The following is an 8,318-nucleotide window of genomic DNA, read 5'->3' as shown; positions in this document are numbered from 1 at the left end:
AACTAAGAAGAATAAACAACCTGGATTTTTTTCCTTTGCTTCCTTTCAATTTCATGTCAGGTCCCTGCTGCACCCATCTTGGTTCAGGAAACAGGCCTGTAGTAGTTAGTGGATTCCCAGTGGTGCTTCCCAACTAAACTTTGCAATATAGAGGAAGTTGGCTGCAGGAATAAGTTCCAGTCTGAAAAATGGTGGTAATGCTATTCACTCTATAATCTCTAATTTACATGACTGTACATGTCTTAAAAACAATTTTTGGCTGCTTATTTGAAAAATTACATGGACCAAATGTGGTTCTGGCATAAGCAAACACAGCTCCCACTAAGTCGGGGACAAATAACTCCTGAGGGGTTATATTTAGAACAAACACCATGCATTCCCAGCAGCTTTTCTTGTGGTGTATCTTCACTTTTGTTTCCAGTCCTCCTGACTGAAACCAGGAAGCACAGAAGTGTGCAAACTTCAAAGTAAGACCGTTTTCTCAAATGCTAAGGTTTCAGTTCAAGTTTCAGATGATGGAGGAGGCTATTTTTATATCCGTGTACCTTAATCTGTGTATTCATTGTTACTGTGTATAGAAGCAGCACGACTGCAGAAGGTGGGGAACACAAATACCTTGGCCCTGATCCTGCAAACTGATCTGCATGAGCGAACTCCCACACATCCCCATTGAGATTATTGAGGCATGGCACCTAAGGTATGTATAATGTCCCTCATTACCGGGTAACTGATTGCCTCACAGCCTTTGTATTTATGAACACCCTTCTGAGGTAGGGAAGTGCCATTATCTGTATTTTACAGGGAAGGAAATGAGGCACAGAGAGGCTAAGTGATTTGCCCAGGGAACCATAGGAAATCTGTTATGCAGCAGGGCACTGAAGCCAGCTTTCCCAAGTCCCAGACTAGTGATGTAATCATTGGACAGACACACATGCCCCTTCCTCTCATACATGAGAACAAAGGTTTGCTTGCTTAGATCAACTGTCAGGGTTGTGGCCTTAAGAGACTAGTTTTGTAGTTCTGTTTCTTCAGGTGGAAAATCAAGAGGATGATTTTCAAACATTTGTATAGCAATACAATTTCAAACTCAAAATCATCAGAACTCCTGGGAAAGTCCTCCTCCCTCTCCAGTGATGGTTCTTCTGGGGTCTACAGGTACAAGCATAGGAGTCTCCTCATCCTCCACCATCAGGGAAGCCACTGAGTCCTCTCCTACAAAGGTAAAATAATACAGTTCTCAGTTTGTTACCCTTCTAATATCAATCTGCTTTCACCACAGTATGACAGATCGACTGAAGGAAATTTTTCTTCCTGAATATGGCCATCAAGTTGTCTCTATGCTAGATGAAAATGGGCAGGTTGAGTTGGGTTGACTTTTTTATTTTTCTCCGGGCGTGCTCCACCCCAACTCCACTCCAAGGCCTTGCCCTCACTCCACCTCTTCCTTCTCCTGCTCTGCCTCCTCTCCCAAGGCCCTGCCCCTCCTCTTCCCATGCCCGTTCTGCCTCCTTCTCCGAAGCCCCCACCTACCGCTCCCTGCTCTCCACCCTCTCCCAAGTGCCTCCCCCAGCTGCCAAACAGTGAACAGCGGTGGCTGGTGGGTGCTGAGAACCCACTATTTTTTTTCCATGGGTTCTTGAGCCCCAGAGCATCCATGGAGTCGGTGCCTATGTGTTAAATCCATGTTTGTTTGCTAGGTACAGTGCACACAGAATTAGGTTGTTTTGCAAAATTCCTAAGAGAGTTAGTATGTCAACATTCATTGTGCAACTCTGCTATTTACTGTGTAACAGGGTGATAACAGCAGTGAGTTTTCCTGTAAATGTGCAAAATTTTCTTGGCTGACACCATGTACAAAGTAGTTGTGCCAGGAAAAAGGGTAGCAGGCGCACTCTGCCTTCCCTTGGGGTGGGAGGGCAGGAGGCATGTTTGCACTCACAGATAAGAGAGACACTTCATCGAAAGGTGCCCCTCAGAGTGTGCAAAAATTCAGACACATTGTTTAACTGACATTGCATCCTCATAACGTATGCCCCATATATCCAGAAAATAAGAGGATATGTGAAAATTAAGAATCCTGTGTTGCTGTATGCAAAAATACAAGTGTGCAGAGCAAATTCCTGCATCCCCTTGCAAGATTCAGTTCCAAATCACCTTCCCTCTTTTACATTTTATTTCTTTCTTCATGAGTGCTGACACCTGCTCTTCCTTTCTTCTAAGTACATCTCTAAGAATACCCAAGTCGTCATGCCTTTTTGAGTAGGTGCATCTGAAAAACATTTGAAAGGGCTGCTGTGCACATCATGGGCATTTACGGGGTTAAAGTTAAATACTTATGCCTTTTAGAACCACTCCTCACAGCCACTTCTCCATATGTTAGTGCTTACACATGTATTTTCTCAATTTACACATAGAATGCCACTAAAACTAGTGAAAGCTTTTGTAACAATCATATTGCCAATTCGGAAAAGGATCGGGATATCCTCCAGGGAGATTTGGATGACCTTGTAAACTGGAGTATTAGTAACAAGATGAAATTCAATAATGAGAAGTGTAAGGTTATGCATTTAGGGATGACTAATAAGAATTTTAGTTATAAGCTGGGGACGCACCAGTTGGAAGTAACGGAGGAGGAGAAGGACCTAGGAGTCCTGGTTGATTGTAGGATGACTATGAGTAAGCAATGTGATGTGGCCGTTAAAAAAGCTAATGCAGTCTTGGGATGCATTAGGCGAGGTATTTCTAGTAGAGATAAGGAGGTGCTAGTCCCGTTATATAAGGCGTTGGTAAGACCTCATTTGGAGTATTGTGTGCAGTTTTGGTCTCCCATGTTTAAGAAGGATGAATTCAAACTGGAACGAGTACAAAGAAGGGCCACTAGAATGATCCGAGGAATGGAAGGCCTGTCGTATGAAAGGAGACTTGAGGAGCTCGGTTTGTTTTCCTTAACCAAAAGAAGGACAAGAGGAGATATGATTGCACTCTTTAAATATATCAGAGGGATAAATACCAGGGAAGGAGAGGAATTATTTCAGCTCAGTGCTAATGTGGACACGAGGACAAACGGATATAAATTGTCAGTTAGGAAATTTAGGCTTGAAATTAGACGAAGGTTTCTAACCATCAGAGGAGTGCAATTCTGGAACAGCCTACCGAGGGGAAACAGTGGGGGCGAAGGACCTCCATGACTTTAAGATTAAGCTGGATAAGTTTATGGAGGGTGTGGTATGATAGGATAACGGGTTTAGTCAATAGGTCAATAACGTGCCACACTGGTAATTAGTACAAAGGGTCAATGTTGGGATATTGTTAGCCCTTTCCAGAGGGTCTGGCTGGAGAGACTTGCCCGCATGCTCGGGGTTCAGCTGATCGCCATACTTGGGGTCGGGAAGGAATTTTCCTCCAGGGTAGATTGGCAGTGGCCCTGGAGGTTTTTTGCCTTCCTCCGAAGCATGGGGCAGGGGTCGCTTGCTGCTGGATTATCTGCTACTTGAAGTCTCTAAATCACGATTTGGAGCATTCAACAGCAGAGTCAAGGGAGAGAATTAGTTCAGGAGTGGGTGGATCGGCTTATTTGGCCTGCATCTTGCAGGAGGTCAGACTAGATGATCATAATGGTCCCTTCTGATCTTGAATTCTATGATTCTATGATTCTATATCTTTTTGCTAATGCCTTAGTGCCAGCCCTATGGATTAATTGCCTGGAGAAGAAAGCTGAGACAAACCCTTTTGCAAAACTGGTTTGCGTATAACCCCCAAACTCTTCCATTCACAGAATCAAAGTGCCTCTGCCTCATGCCGTACCAGTGTCTGAAGGATGAGAACCAGCCTATCAGAATGGGATTTGCACACAGAAGAAATCCAACCTGTGTGCAATGGGAGCAATGAAACGTGCTAAAGTGAAATCTGAAACATTGCATCCTGGGAAATGTTTGACTTAACATGTCACGGAAGATAATAAAGAATAACTCGTATTCATTGAAGAAATTCTGGCCTTCGCTTATAACGATGTTACTTTACTTAGAAATATTGTCTTCAGAAATATCAGTGAAAGCTTGTGGAGGGCCTAATCCTGGAATCTTCACTGAAATGACCTTACCCATGTGCCAGTGGGATTTCTTGTTTCTCCATATAGGTACTTATATGGCCCTCATCAACTTAATACTTGAGCACATGAGTAAGGTTGCAATATAAAGCCCTAAAATGTAGAAATATTGCATGTTTGCCTGCATGGAGTTTGTGTTTACACAAGTAAAGGCCAATGGTATAAGCATATTGAGACATAGGAGTATTTATAACGTGCGTAGTTATTCAAGATCATAATATTAGAAACCCTTGAAAGCACTCTAGTATAACCTCTACCTACAGCATACTGTAGAAATGTTACTTTGTCACAGACCTGGCCACATACTCATGGTAAATTATCACACTGCTCCCAGGCTACTTGCCTCTTGCTAAAATTAATTCTGTACATTTAATTGTAACTAATTTTTTTCAAACCAATGAATAAAGCAAAAATAATTTTATAGCAAACATTACCAGTGCTAAAATGAGTCAACCGTTCTGTCTGCTCCTGTCAGGGCAGAATTCGGCCCAATGACTTTACAGAACCCAAACAATAAATGGGAAAAAAATCCCTAAGGAATACACACAGAGAGAGTTCCTGAAATTGAAATCTGAACCCTAAATGAGCTAATACTTCTCAAGAATTTTGTCAGAAAAGAATCCAATATGCCTCACACCCCTATAGGGCCAGAATCCATCCTTTCTATTGTTAAGCCAAATCTATCCCATCTCTGGTAGTACAGAGACAAAAAAATCAATGACCTTTTATTTTACTTGGTCAATAGCCATGTGCAGTAATTACTCCATAATTAATTGCAAGCGTGGAGCATCAAATTGCATGGAGAAGTAAAAGCACAGTCTGAGAGAAGTGGAGCTGATATGTAATGTTATGAATAGCAAGATGTAACAATTTTAGGAGCACTGTACATGACCGGGTCAGTGAGGGGGCGTTATGGTGTATTTGATTATAAGGACTTCCTTCCTGACTGCATTAAATTAATTTAGATTGGGGGCTGTGGGGAGAACAAACAGGGAAGTAATACAATGGCTACCCAGCTAAGAATACCCAGTCTCACGCTTGAAAGACAATGGGTAAAAGTATCTGCTTCAGGGACCTTGCATCCTGTCTTGAAGGAAGATGCAAGTTTCTTTTGCCAGGCTGGGAACTTGGAGCTCAAAAGAATGCTAAATAGTTAAAAGCCCTCTGAGGAGATGGGCAGTCACTTGTCAGAAGCTGTCTAGAGAGACAAGCTAACAGAGTGAGAAAGAGAGGACTCTGCGGAGGGCATCTAAGCAGTAGGGCCTTTCCAGATCCAGAGAGAGATACACCTTAGGGATAAGATAGGTATGTATACGGTCTGTTATATTGGTTTTGAGATGTTGTCTCTGAAATGTGTTTGTTCTAAATGTAACCCCCTCAGGAGCTATTTGTCCCTGACATACTATGCTAAGACTCAAGGGGACTTGCCCCTGGACAACGGAAGTTCAGGGCTTCAGTTCCCAGATTGCCTGAAGTCCTGGAGGCAGATAGAACAAGCTGGAAGCTACTACCAGAACCAATCAGAATCCAGAATTCAGGGACAAAGGGTTTGGTTTTACTTTTATTTTTGGCTGTTGCTGGAGTGCAGGGAGAGAAACATCACAGCCTGAGTGTGGGGTGAGGGGTGTAACCCATTAAACTGCCCAAAGAATAACTTTGAACTCTGTCCGTGATTGCTGGGTCATTGACGGGTTGTTACACTCAGATGCACCCCAAAACTGCAATCCCAAGCTACCAAAAAAATGAAGCAAGACACACAAGTAAATTGTCAGTCAAAACAAGTAATAACCATAAACCAGTTAAGTCAGCAACAGTCTGAACAAAACAAAATAGTCCAAAAGGTTGATGTGTAGCAGCAATCCCTGAGTAGCTGCACACATGTTTTGTTGAGCTGTCTGTGATGATGACTCCTGGGTCTCTGTCCTCAGGGTATCCTGTGAACTCAGAGCCCCCATCAGCATATTCAAGAAGTTTATTTTGTCTTTGTCAGCATTAAATTTAATCTATCACAGTATTGCCCAATTCCCCAATGAGGTTAAGTTTTGCTGCAATTTCTCATAGTCTTGTTTTTTCTACTGTTTTTACAGCTTAATGTCCTCTGCAAACTTCCCCACTGTTCTATGAACCTCCCCTTCACAATCACTGCTGAATATATGAAAATGTACGTCCCCAAACCAATCCCTGAAGATCTTCACCAGCAAAAAGAAAACTTTTTCTTCTGTGGATGTCACAAGTCATTATTTAGATTATTCAGCCATCTAGCTGCTGCATCCGCAAGGATAGCAAACACTTGCAGACGCCCCTCCAATTGTGTTTGACCATCTGTATTGCTGCCCTGCAATCACACTGTGAAGATTGGGTTAAGCCAAAATTCTGCATTATGGAAGCTATTCTGGCCATTCCAGTCAGCAGTCTGTTGAGCCAATCCAGGATCAGCTTCCCAGATTGCAAACAGGTGGGTGTAAATTAGGGCTTCTATCACATAGTTGCTGTTTCTATGTGAGGACATAGCTATTGGCCCTGATATGCCATTGTACATCCAAGATTGGCATTTGACTGGTAGCCCTGGATGGGCAGCTCTGGACACGAATGCATGACAAGCTAATGAAAAAAGATGTCGCCAAGTCAGTCATGACAAGTCAACAGGCGCTGCAGCAGTAGGTGTTTTCTTCTGGAGCTGAGTAGATCTTGTGAGACGTGTGTCTTATTGGAACCATTGTCGGCCTTGTGTGCAGCAGCTTTTTTTCATTTTTCATAGCCTTCCATTCAGTTTTAAGGGTGAGGGCCTCTTGTTGAAGCTCTGGAGGAGCTATATGAGACAACACATATAAATTAGGTATGAATGTGTGACTAAGGCAACCACTCATGATATGGGTGGCTGTATTCAGTTCTGAATCAACGAGGTGGGTACGCCAACATCTGCCCCAAACTGCTGTACAATATTCCACTGGAGCAAAGAACAGCACCAGGACTGAGAACGGGTTTGACTCCCCCGAAGGTCCTTGCTAGCTTCTGCCTTGATGTGCGGCCAGCAGAGACACATTGTGGAGGGAATCAATGAACTGACCAGATCAATACAATCCCCAGTAAAAAAAAATCTCAAATGAACCCAACTTTGTTGTTGTTGCTGTTAATAGGTTGAACTGATTTTGGATAAACTTCCCACCTCCTTGCTCACTTCTTAACTTTGCTGATTCTTTATTGTGGTCTCAGCTGGTCTAACCATTTTTAAATGGAAGTTGATGTCTTGAAATCTCCTGGGTTCCAGGCTTTGCCCAGAGTTTTAATCAGGAGGAATAGAATTCAGTACATTCTGAGCACTTTTGAGGTGGAGACGTGCAGAGTATGTGAGATTTGAAAAGAACATGTGACCAGTGTCCAGCTGAGAAATTTCTGAACTGACATTGCACTAAACAGAATATCATCTAAGACAGGGAACTCCTGGGGTCAGGTAGAGGGAACGGAAATGGAAATATGAAACCAGAGGTAGCATCTGGTTGGGGTCAGAAGAAGGAGGGGAAAGGATGGGAGACAGAGAGGATGGAGTACAGGGTGGAGACATGGGAGGAGAAAGGAAGGATAAAAGCACCCTCAGAAGATACAGAAGAGGCAGATAAGTATCCAGATTTAAAGGGATTAGCCAGAGTGAACTGTTTGAAGTTCACCCAGCTACAATATTTTGTCTGTCTTATCTCAGTCAGGCAGTAGTTTATTTTGTAAATGTGGAGATCTCTGTGTGCTGGAATATAATTATAATGCACCATAATTTGGTTTCTTTGAACTGTTTCTTAAGCAAGTATTTGCAGGCTTTCTTAAGGTACCATACTATTTTCTATGGACATTTTCCTATTTTTAAGGCATAGATCGCTGGGTTTCTATTATCTGTGTGCTATTTATCAGGAATTTTCCACTAAATATGATTTTCTTTTTGCCTCCAGCAGTGTAAAGAGGCTGCTTCTAGCCAGAGCAATAAAATCTTTATCAATTTACATTTCATGCCAGCTGCTCACAGGAAAAGGGTAGAGACTGCAGATCTGTAACCTAGGAATAACACTCTGCAGTGCGGGGCTTATATTCTGCAGCCCTCCAAAAACATTAGAGCAGAGCAAATATTTCAGCGCAAATAATCTATTGGATTCACTGCACCTGGGTATGGGGCTTTTTCTCCTCTCCGGGAGCAGATTATTTTTCTCAAATTCAAGTTATGTTGATT

The 8,318-nt window shown here is 42.7% G+C and overlaps 1 long non-coding RNA gene across 1 annotated transcript; it reads left to right on the top strand.

Moving 5' to 3' along the window:
• The first annotated feature begins 241 nt into the window (after positions 1–241).
• LOC123372957 lies at positions 242–7,344 on the top strand. Its single transcript, XR_006580491.1, has 4 exons — positions 242–467; positions 579–697; positions 1,033–1,220; positions 3,776–7,344. It is a non-coding gene; the product is annotated as an uncharacterized LOC123372957 (long non-coding RNA).
• The last annotated feature ends 974 nt before the right edge of the window (positions 7,345–8,318 follow it).

The sequence above is a fragment of the Mauremys mutica genome, chromosome 6 (assembly GCF_020497125.1).
Source record: "Mauremys mutica isolate MM-2020 ecotype Southern chromosome 6, ASM2049712v1, whole genome shotgun sequence".
NCBI classification, from domain to species: domain Eukaryota; kingdom Metazoa; phylum Chordata; order Testudines; family Geoemydidae; genus Mauremys; species Mauremys mutica.
This window is presented reverse-complemented; position numbering and strand designations above follow the sequence as displayed.